This window comes from Rattus norvegicus, chromosome Y, assembly GCF_021556685.1.
Source record: "Rattus norvegicus strain SHRSP/BbbUtx chromosome Y, alternate assembly SHRSP_T2T, whole genome shotgun sequence".
NCBI lineage: Eukaryota > Metazoa > Chordata > Mammalia > Rodentia > Muridae > Rattus > Rattus norvegicus.
The window spans coordinates 14,107,318-14,120,191 of NC_141555.1; positions in this window are offsets into that span (position 1 = coordinate 14,107,318).

Sequence of the window (12,874 nt, forward strand, 5' to 3'; positions counted from 1 at the left end):
ATATCCAAACACACCAGAAAAGCAAGATCTAGATTTAAGTTCACATTTTATCATGACGATGGAGAATGTAAAGAAGATCATAAATAATTCCCTTAAGAAAATACAGGATAGAGACCCAACCGCCTGGTCAGGTGGGCACTCCTGAGGCTGCAGAGCGGAAGAGACCACCAACACTGCTCACCCCTGCCCACATCCCTGGCCCAAGAGGAAACTGTATAAGGCCTCTGGGCTCCCGTGGGGGAGGGCCCAGGAACGGCAGGACCCCTGCCGGAGACACCGCCGGACCCTGAAGGAAACAGACCGGATAAACAGTTCTCTGCACCCAAATCCCGTGGGAGGGAGAGCTAAACCTTCAGAGAGGCAGACAGGCCTGGGAAACCAGAAGAGACTGCTCCCTGCACACACATCTCGGACGCCAGAGGAAAAAGCCAAAGACCATCTGGAACCCTGGTGCACTGAAGCTCCAGGAAGGGGCGGCACAGGTCTTCCTGGTTGCTGCCGCTGCAGAGAGCCCCTGGACAGCACCCCACGAGCAAACCTGAGCCTCGGGACCACAGGTAAGACCAAATTTTCTGCTGCAAGAAAGCTGCCTGGTGAGCTTGGGACACACGGAAGCAGAATTTCTCTAGAACCGGGCACGTTCTGTGTTTACCGGAAGTCCCACACCCGCGGATCCCGGCCCGCAGCAGCTCTCTGCTCCCAGACCCGGTGAGAGAGAGACCCAACCGCCTGGTCAGGTGGGCACTCCTGAGGCTGCAGAGCGGAAGAGACCACCAACACTGCTCACCCCTGCCCACATCCCTGGCCCAAGAGGAAACTGTATAAGGCCTCTGGGCTCCCGTGGGGGAGGGCCCAGGAGCGGCAGGACCCCTGCCACAGACACCACCGGACCCTGAAGGAAACAGACCGGATAAACAGTTCTCTGCACCCAAATCCCGTGGGAGGGAGAGCTAAACCTTCAGAGAGGCAGACAGGCCTGGGAAACCAGAAGAGACTGCTCCCTGCACACACATCTCGGACGCCAGAGGAAAAAGCCAAAGACCATCTGGAACCCTGTGCACTGAAGCTCCCGGAAGGGGCGGCACAGGTCTTCCAGGTTGCTGCCGCTGCAGAGAGCCCCTGGACAGCACCCCACGAGCAAACCTGAGCCTCGGGACCACAGGTAAGACCAAATTTTCTGCTGCAAGAAAGCTGCCTATTGAACTCAAGACACAGGCCCACAGGAACAGCTGAAGACCTGTAGAGAGGAAAAACTACACGCCCGAAAGCAGAACACTCTGTCCCCATAACTGACTGAAAGAGAGGAAAACAGGTCTACAGCACTCCTGACACACAGGCTTATAGGACAGTCTAGCCACTGTCAGAAATAGCAGAACAAAGTAACACTAGAGATAATCTGATGGCGAGAGGCAAGCGCAGGAACCCAAGCAACAGAAACCAAGACTACATGCCATCATCGGAGCCCAATTCTCCCACCAAAACAAACATGGAATATCCAAACACACCAGAAAAGCAAGATCTAGTTTCAAAATCATATTTGATCATGATGCTGGAGGACTTCAGGAAAGACCTGAACACACTTAGGGAAGCACAGGAAAACATTAATAAACAAGTAAAAGCCTACAGAGAGGAATCGCAAAAATCCCTGAAAGAGTTCCAGGAAAACACAATCAAACAGTTGAAGGAATTAAAAATGGAAATAGAAGCAATCAAGAAAGAACACATGGAAACAACCCTGGATATAGAAAACCAAAAGAAGAGACAAGGAGCTGTAGATACAAGCTTCACCAACAGAATACAAGAGATGGAAGAGAGAATCTCAGGAGCAGAAGATTCCATAGAAATCATTGACTCAACTGTCAAAGATAATGTAAAGCGGAAAAAGCTACTGGTCCAAAACATACAGGAAATCCAGGACTCAATGAGAAGATCAAACCTAAGGATAATAGGTATAGAAGAGAGTGAAGACTCCCAGCTCAAAGGACCAGTAAATATCTTCAACAAAATCATAGAAGAATACTTCCCTAACCTAAAAAAAGAGATACCCATAGACATACAGGAAGCCTACAGAACTCCAAATAGATTGGACCAGAAAAGAAACACCTCCCGTCACATAATTGTCAAAACACCAAACGCGCAAAATAAAGAAAGAATATTAAAAGCAGTAAGGGAAAAAGGTCAAGTAACATATAAAGGGAGACCTATCAGAATCACACCAGACTTCTCGCCAGAAACTATGAAGGCCAGAAGATCCTGAACTGATGTTATACAGACCCTAAGAGAACAAAAATGCCAGCCCAGATTACTGTATCCAGCAAAACTCTCAATTAACATTGATGGAGAAACCAAGATATTCCATGACAAAACCAAATTTACACAATATCTTTCTACAAATCCAGCACTACAAAGGATAATAAATGGTAAAGCCCAACATAAGGAGGCAAGCTATACCCAAGAAGAAGCAAGAAACTAATCGTCTTGGCAACAAAACAAAGAGAATGAAAGCACACAAACATAACCTCACATCAAATATGAATATAACGGGAAGCAATAATCACTATTCCTTAATATCTCTCAATATCAATGGCCTCAACTCCCCAATAAAAAGACATAGATTAACAAACTGGATACGCAACGAGGACCCTGCATTCTGCTGCCTACAGGAAACACACCTCAGAGACAAAGACAGACACTGCCTCAGAGTGAAAGGCTGGAAAACAACTTTCCAAGCAAATGGTCAGAAGAAGCAAGCTGGAGTAGCCATTCTAATATCAAATAAAATCAATTTCCAACTAAAAGTCATCAAAAAAGATAAGGAAGGACACTTCATATTCATCAAAGGAAAAATCAACCAAGATGAACTCTCAATCCTAAATATCTATGCCCCAAATACAAGGGCACCTACATATGTAAAAGAAACCTTACTAAAGCTCAAAACACACATTGCACCTCACACAATAATAGTGGGAGCTTTCAACACCCCACTCTCATCAATGGACAGATCATGGAAACAGAAATTAAACAGTGATGTAGACAGACTAAGAGAAGTCATGAGCCAAATGGACTTAACGGATATTTATAGAACATTCTATCCTAAAGCAAAAGGATATACCTTCTTCTCAGCTCCTCATGGTACTTTCTCCAAAATTGACCATATAATTGGTCAAAAAACGGGCCTCAACAGGTACAGAAAGATAGAAATAATCCCATGCGTGCTATCGGACCACCACGGCCTAAAACTGGTCTTCAATAACAATAAGGGAAGAATGCCCACATATACGTGGAAATTGAACAATGCTCTACTCAATGATAACCTGGTCAAGGAAGAAATAAAGAAAGAAATTAAAAACTTTTTAGAATTTAATGAAAATGAAGATACAACATACTCAAACTTATGGGACACAATGAAAGCTGTGCTAAGAGGAAAACTCATAGCGCTGAGTGCCTGCAGAAAGAAACAGGAAAGAGCATATGTCAGCATCTTGACAGCACACCTAAAAGCTCTAGAACAAAAAGAAGCAAATACACCCAGGAGGAGTAGAAGGCAGGAAATAATCAAACTCAGAGCTGAAATCAACCAAGTAGAAACAAAAAGGACCATAGAAAGAATCAACAGAACCAAAAGTTGGTTCTTTGAGAAAATCAACAAGATAGATAAACCCTTAGCCAGACTAACGAGAGGACACAGAGAGTGTGTCCAAATTAACAAAATCAGAAATGAAAAGGGAGACATAACTACAGATTCGGAGGAAATTCAAAAAATCATCAGATCTTACTATAAAAACCTATATTCAACAAAATTTGAAAATCTTCAGGAAATGGACAATTTCCTAGACAGATACCAGGTATCGAAGTTAAATCAGGAACAGATAAACCAGTTAAACAACCCCATAACTCCTAAGGAAATAGAAGCAGTCATTAAAGGTCTCCCAACCAAAAAGAGCCCAGGTCCAGACGGGTTTAGTGCAGAATTCTATCAAACCTTCATAGAAGACCTCATACCAATATTATCCAAACTATTCCACAAAATTGAAACAGATGGAGCCCTACCGAATTCCTTCTACGAATCTACAATTACTCTTATACCTAAACCACACAAAGACACAACAAAGAAAGAGAACTTCAGAACAATTTCCCTTATGAATATCGACGCAAAAATACTCAATAAAATTCTGGCAAACCGAATTCAAGAGCACATCAAAACAATCATCCACCATGATCAAGTAGGCTTCATCCCAGGCATGCAGGGATGGTTTAATATACGGAAAACCATCAACGTGATCCATTATATAAACAAACTGAAAGAACAGAACCACATGATCATTTCATTAGATGCTGAGAAAGCATTTGACAAAATTCAACACCCCTTCATGATAAAAGTCCTGGAAAGAATAGGAATTCAAGGCCCATACCTAAACATAGTAAAAGCCATATACAGCAAACCAGTTGCTAACATTAAACTAAATGGAGAGAAACTTGAAGCAATCCCACTAAAATCAGGGACTAGACAAGGCTGCCCACTCTCTCCCTACTTATTCAATATAGTTCTTGAAGTTCTAGCCAGAGCAATCAGACAACAAAAGGAGATCAAAGGGATACAGATCGGAAAAGAAGAGGTCAAAATATCACTATTTGCAGATGACATGATAGTATATTTAAGTGATCCCAAAAGTTCCACCAGAGAACTACTAAAGCTGATAAACAACTTCAGCAAAGTGGCTGGGTATAAAATTAACTCAAATAAATCAGTTGCCTTCCTCTATACAAAAGAGAAACAAGCCGAGAAAGAAATTAGGGAAACGACACCCTTCATAATAGACCCAAATAATATAAAGTACCTCGGTGTGACTTTAACCAAGCAAGTAAAAGATCTGTACAATAAGAACTTCAAGACACTGAGGAAAGAAATAGAAGAAGACTTCAGAAGATGGAAAGATCTCCCATGCTCATGGATTGGCAGGATTAATATGGTAAAAATGGCCATTTTACCAAAAGCAATCTACAGATTCAATGCAATCCCCATCAAAATACCAATCCAATTCTTCAAAGAGTTAGACAGAACAATTTGCAAATTCATCTGGAATAACAAAAAACCCAGGATAGCTAAAGCTATCCTCAACAATAAAAGGACTTCAGGGGGAATCACTATCCCTGAACTCAAGCAGTATTACAGAGCAATAGTGATAAAAACTGCATGGTATTGGTACAGAGACAGACAGATAGACCAATGGAATAGAATTGAAGACCCAGAAATGAACCCACACACCTATGGTCACTTGATTTTTGACAAAGGAGCCAAAACCATCCAATGGAAAAAAGATAGTATTTTCAGCAAATGGTGCTGGTTCAACTGGAGGGCAACATGTAGAAGAATGCAGATCGATCCATCCTTATCACCCTGTACAAAGCTTAAGTCCAAGTGGATCAAGGACCTCCACATCAAACCAGACACACTCAAACTAATAGAAGAAAAACTAGGGAAGCATCTGGAACACATGGGCACTGGAAAAAATTTCCTGAACAAAACACCAATGGCTTATGCTCTAAGATCAAGAATCGACAAATGGGATCTCATAAAACTGCAAAGCTTCTGTAAGGCAAAGGACACTGTGGTTAGGACAGAACGGCAACCAACAGATTGGGAAAAGATCTTTACCAATCCTACAACAGATAGAGGCCTTATTTCCAAAATATACAAAGAACTCAGGAAGTTAGACCGCAGGGAAACAAATAACCCTATTAAAAAATGGGGTTCAGAGCTAAACAAAGAATTCACAGCTGAGGAATGCCGAATGGCTGAGAAACACCTAAAGAAATGTTCAACATCTTTAGTCATAAGGGAAATGCAAATCAAAACAACCCTGAGATTTCACCTCACACCAGTGCGATTGGCTAAGATCAAAAACTCAGGTGACAGCAGATGCTGGCGAGGATGTGGAGAAAGAGGAACACTCCTCCATTGTTGGTGGGATTGCAGACTGGTAAAACCATTCTGGAAATCAGTCTGGAGGTTCCTAAGAAAATTGGACATTGAACTGCCTGATGATCCAGCTATACATCTCTTGGGCATATACCCAAAAGATGCCTCAACATATAAAAGAGACACGTGCTCCACTATGTTCATCGCAGCCTTATTTATAATAGCCAGAAGCTGGAAAGAACCCAGATGCCCTTCAACAGAGGAATGGATACAGAAAATGTGGTACATCTACACAATGGAATATTACTCAGCTATCAAAAACAACGAGTTTATGAAATTCGTAGGCAAATGGTTGGAACTGGAAAATATCATCCTGAGTGAGCTAACCCAATCACAGAAAGACATACATGGTATGCACTCATTGATAAGTGGCTATTAGCCCAAATGCTTGAATTACCCTAGATCCCTAGAACAAACGAAACTCAAGACGGATGATCAAAATGTGAATGCTTCACTCCTTCTTTAAATGAGGAAAAAGAATACCCTTGGCAGGGAAGGGAGAGGCAAAGATTAAAACAGAGACTGAAGGAACACCCATTCAGAGCCTGCCCCACATGTGGCCCATACATATACAGCCACCCAATTAGACAAGATGGATGAAGCAAAGAAGTGCAGACCGACAGGAGCCGGATGTAGATCGCTCCTGAGAGACACAGCCAGAATACAGCAAATATAGAGGCGAATGCCAGCAGCAAACCACTGAACTGAGAATAGGTCCCCTATTGAAGGAATCAGAGAAAGAACTGGAAGAGCTTGAAGGGGCTCGAGACCCCAAAAGTACAACAATGCCAAGCAACCAGAGCTTCCAGGGACTAAGCCACTACCTAAAGACTATACATGGACTGACCCTGGACTCTGACCCCATAGGTAGCAATGAATATCCTAGTAAGAGCACCAGTGGAAGGGGAAGCCCTGGGTCCTGCTAAGACTGAACCCACAGTGAACTAGTCTATGGGGGGAGGGCGGCAATGGGGGGAGGGTTGGGAGGGGAACACCCATAAGGAAGGGGAGGGGGGAGGGGGATGTTTGCCCGGAAACCGGGAAAGGGAATAACACTCGAAATGTATATAAGAAATACTCAAGTTAATAAAAAAAAAAAAAGAAACAATTATGTTAATAAAATAACCAAAAAAAAAAAAAAAAGAAAATACAGGATAACAGAAAATACGGAAGAAAACATGTAGAAACCCATAAAGAGGGAACACAAAAGTACCTTAAAGAACTACTGGAAAAACAACAAAAAAGGAAAAGGAAGTGAATAAAACCACCCAGAAGTTAAAAATGGTAATATAAACAATAAAGAAATCACAAAAGAAGACAACCCTGGAGTTGGAAAATCTAGGTAAGAGATCAGGAGACATAGATGTGAGAATCACCAACAGGACAAAAGAGATAGAAGACATAATCTAATGAGCAGAAGTTTCCATTCAAAACATTGAGACAACTGTCAAAGATAATGTAAAAGAGAAAGAGTTCCTACCCCAAAACATACAGGAAATCCAGGACACAATGAGAAGATCAAACCTAAGGATAACAGGTATTAAAGAGAGTGAAGACTGCCAACTTCAAGGGACAGTAATATTTTCAACAAAATTAAGGAAGAAAACTTCCCTAATCTAAAGAAAGAGATGTCCATAAACATACACAAAGCCTACAGAACTCCAAATAGATTGGACCAGAAAAGGATATCCTCCCATCCCATAATAGTCAAAACACCAAATGCACAAAACAAATAAAAATATTAAAAGCAGTAAGGGGAAGATTAAATAACATATAAAGGCAAACCTATCAGAATTACAACAATTTCTCACCAGATACTATGAAAGCCAGAAGATCCTAGACTGATGTCATAAAGACACTATGAGAACACAAACGACAGCCCAGGCCTCTGTATCCAGCAAAACTGTCAATTAACATAGATGAAGAAACCAAGATATTCAATTACAAAACCAAATATACGCAATATTTTTCTACATATCCAGTAATACAAAGGACACTAACTGGCAAGCCCCAACACAAAGAGGCAAGTAAAATCATAGATAAAGCAAGAATTAATTTTTCACAACAAAACAAAGAGAATCACACAAACATAAACTAACCTCCATTTATGAAAATAAGAGAAAGTGACCATCACTATTCATTAATATCTCTCAACTTCAATGGACTCAATTCCCTACGAAAAAGACACAGTTTGACAAACTGGATATGCAATGAGGACCCAGCGTTTTGCACTACAAGAAGCACACTTCAGAGACAAAGACAGACACTACCTCAGATTAAAAGGATTGAAAATTCTTTCCAAGCAAATGGTCTGAAAAAACAAGCTGGAGTAGCCATTCTAATATCATATAAAATCAAGTTTCAACAAAAAGTCATTAAAAAGCATAAGAAAGGACACTTAATATTCATCAAAGCAAAAATCCACCAAGATGAACTCGAAATTATTAATATCTATGCTCCAAATACAAGGGCTCCTATATACATGAAAGAAACCTTACTAAAGCTCAAAGATCATATTGCACCGCAAATAAAAATAGCAGGAAAATTCAACTACCTAGTCTCATCACTAGACAGATCATGGAAACAAAAATTAAACAGAGACATAGGCAGACTAACAGAAGTAATAAAACAATTGTCTTAACAAATATTTTAGAACATTCTATCATAAAAAAAGGATATAACGTCTTCTCACCACTTCAGGGCACTTTCTCCAAAATTGATCATATAATCAGTCAAAATCCATGCTTCAAAGGATACAGAATAACAGAAATAATCCAATGCATCCTATCAGACCACCATGGGCTAAGGCTGTTCTTCAATAACAATTAAGAAAAAACACCCACATATACATGCAAGTTGAACAATGCTCTACTCAATAATAACTTGGTTAAGGAAGAAATGAAGAAATTATAGACTTCTTAGAATTTAATGAAAATGAAGGTACAATACTCCCAAACTCTTGGTACACAATGAAAGCTGTGCTAAAAGGAAAACTTATAGCTCTGAGTGCCTGCAGAAAGAAACAGGAGACAGCATACATCAGCAGCTGGGAAACACACCTAAAAGCTCTAGAATAAAAGGAAGCAAATATGCGAAGGAAGAGTTGAAGGCAGGAAGTAATCAAACTCAAAGCTGAAGTCAACCAAGTAGAAAAAAGGGGGACCATACAAAGAATGAATGGAAGCAAAAGCTGTTTCTTTGAGAAAATCAAGAGGATACCTTAACCCATACCCAGACTAACCAGAGGGCACACAGAGTGTGTCCAAATTAACAAAATCAGTAATGAAAAGGGAGAGAAAACAGCAGAATAAGAGCAGATTTAAAAAGTCATCAGATTGTCCTACGAAAGCCTATATTCAACAAAACTTGAAAATTTGGAGAAAAATGACAATATTCTAGAGAAATGCCAGGTACCAAAGCTAAATCAGGAACAGTAAAATCGTTTAAACCACCAATAACTTCTAAAGAAATACAAGCAATTATTAAAAGCCTCCCTACCAAAACGAGTCAAGGATCAGATGGGTTTTGTGCAAAACCTTATCCAGAGTTCATAGAAAATTTCATACCAATACTGTCCAAACTATTCCACAAAAGTGAAACAGATGGAGCACTACCAAATTCTTTTTATGAAGCCACAATTACTCTAATACGTAAACCACACAAAGACCCAACAAAAAAAGAGTACTTCAGACCAATTTCCCTTATGAATATCGATGCAAAAATACTCAATAAAAGTCTTGAAAAAAACATCAAAGAACACATCAAAACAATCATCCCTCATGATCAAGTAGGTTTTATCCCAGGCATGCAGGGATGGTTTTGTATATGGAAACTATCGATGTAATCCATTATATTATCACACTCAAAGATAAAAACCCAATGATCCTTTCAATAGAAGCTGAGAAAGCATTTGACAAAATTCAACACTTCATGATAAAAGTCCTGGAAAGTACATGAATTTAAGGCCCATTCCTAAACATATACAGCAAATCCACAGCTAACATTAAACTAAGTGGAGAGAAAATTAAAGCAATCACACTGAAATCAGGGACTAGACAAGGCCCCCACTCTCTCGCAACTTATTCAATACAGTTCTAGACATCTTAACCAGAGCAAGAAGACACTTAAGGAGGTCAAAGGGATTAGATTGGAAAGGAAGTATTCGAAATAGCACTGTTTGTAGATGATATGAAAGTATACTTAGAGACCTCAAAAGTACCACCAGAGAATTACTAAGCCTGATAAACAATTTCAGCAAAGTGTCTGGGTATAAATATAACACTGCACAAAAGTAAACAAGTGGAGAAAGAAACTAGAGATATGACACCCTCAACAATAGCCCCAAATAATACAAAATATCTCGGGGTGACCTTTCCAGGTCCCTGCAACTTCCTAGATATGGACAACCCACACTTGTAATTTCCATTCAGTTTTCCCTGCTTCCCTATACCTAATTCCTCCAAAGCCCACTTCCTTCCCTACCTCCCCTCCCATTCAGTTTCCTCCCTCCCTCTAACCTCCTCAATATCTATTCTGCTAAATGCATTTTAAAGTCAATATATAGGAAAAAACACTGAGTAAGTATAGGAAGTATCCCATAAGTAATTGTGGTGGATGTTTAGGCAAGATATGAACATATTAAGTTTTATAGAGGTCAAAATTGCTACATGTATTGTTAGAAGAGACACTGTCTTCATTACATACAACATGAAGGAAAACCATTCATATAATCTTTTAAGTTATACAAGGGGATCTATTAAATGAGTTACACACATCACACACCTTTATTACTTTTAAAGCTCTCTTTATTACAAATATTTAAACATTGTAAATACAAAGGCTTAAATTCATGTGAGTGTACTTTGTTTCAGAATATAGTTTAGATATACAGGTTGATGACAACCTTCATCTCAGATTCAGAGGGAATAAATACATCAGGGAGTCCTCTATTACCTTACATGTCTTCTTTCCTTTATTCCTCACAAAGTCTCCTCTCATTTGCAGCCCCTACTGTGAGAGATGGATCAGAAAATGCCTTAGAGTCTACAACCCAGAATCCATCTTTGGAAAAAAAAAATCTCCAAATAGTACATGCAGTCAAAACTTTCTTGTAGATCTTAAAACTTGAAACAAAATACAAAGGGAAAACCCATTTCCTAGGATATTACAATATCCAGGAATGGAAGCACTCTCATGGGATTTTAAACTTCTAGACCTAACAACGAAACTGCCTCCATGAAGCTGAAGATTTATTTCTTTGGCAAGTAAGTCAGTTTGTCTCTTGACGGTTGTGCCCTCTGTCCATCACTAGAGCAACGACCATGCTTTATGAATGTGAACAGATAAACACATACCAGTTTTCACTTCTTCAAAGAATTTTAAGAAGATATTTAAGAAGAACCTGAAAGAGAATATATAATGTTCCAGAGATGAAATATGGATATTTAAATTAGCCAGCATAAATATGTTTTTTAAAATTTTCTGCCTTCTATTAATAATTTTGACTATTCCTGTTATGAATAAAAAGATGGTTATGTAATGTCTACCAGTCCCCAAAGCCTGAAACATTGTGGAAAACTGTTATATTTCTCCCTAACTTGGTCTTTGCTCACCATATTTTCATTGCTCATCTAAATTCTCTGTTTCTCAAGTAGATCAAAGGACTATGTAAGGGTATCACTCTCATGAAGAAGACCAAGGAACTTTCTGTACTTGCATGTATTTGCTCTTGGAAGCATGCAAATAAATCTTTAAGTTCTAAGAACAAAAACATGGACTCCAATGGGACCCACATCAAACAAAATCTTTCTTCCTGCCATCAGTGAACTTTAGCACACTGGTAACAATGCAGATAACAGTATAATGGAATAATCCGGTAATAATAATAATAATAATAATAATAATAATAATAATAATAATAATAATAATAATAATAATGGAATAATCCCCTCGAGGGATCACGGAATAAGGAAAGTAAATGTTGAGATTTTTTTCCCAGTGATATTGTATCCAGGAAAGCAATTTTCAATAGGACAGACTCCTAACACATGAAAATCATTCAACCTGTCATGGCTTCACAGAGAGAGTTGAGAACCAGAGTGGTGTTTTAGGACAAGAGAAAGATTTGCCAACCTTCTAAAAAGAAAAGCAATCCAGAGACTCTTTGTGAGGATGGTGAGCTTATGCATGACTAACACACACACACACACACACACACACATGCACACACACACAGACACATATGCACACACACAGATACACAGAGACACACACAAAGAGACATAGACAGACAAACAGACATATACACAGAGAGACTCAGACAGACATACACAGACAAACACACAGAAACAGACACACATGCAAATACACAAATACACAAACACACACTTGTATACACACACAGAAACACAAAAACACATACAGACACACACACACACACGTAAAAACATATACACAAACTCAGACACACAGACGATAACCAATATACAGATAAACACACAGACACAGAGACACACAAACAGACACACACACAAACAAACACACACACACACACACACACACACACACATACACTCATCTCTTGTCTCCTTCCTAGAGTGTCCAGGTGCACAACAGGTGTGAACGGATGAAGTGGCCCAGGAAACAGTCAGTCAGCAGAGGATTGGTCTGCGTCCAAGTGAATTTTGGTTTCTTCCAAGTATTTCCGTGTCACAGCTGTGTTAGAAGGTATTCAGGGACACGCTAGGGTTGTGTGCACATATTTTACACAGGGTGAACAAGGGCTAAACAAACCTTGGAGAGCAAGAAGGGGTTTTCCTGTGCATTTACATCAGTCGCTGATTTAAGGTACCAGGAAGTACTCATTTGCTGTATCTTAAAAATCTCTGTCCCAGC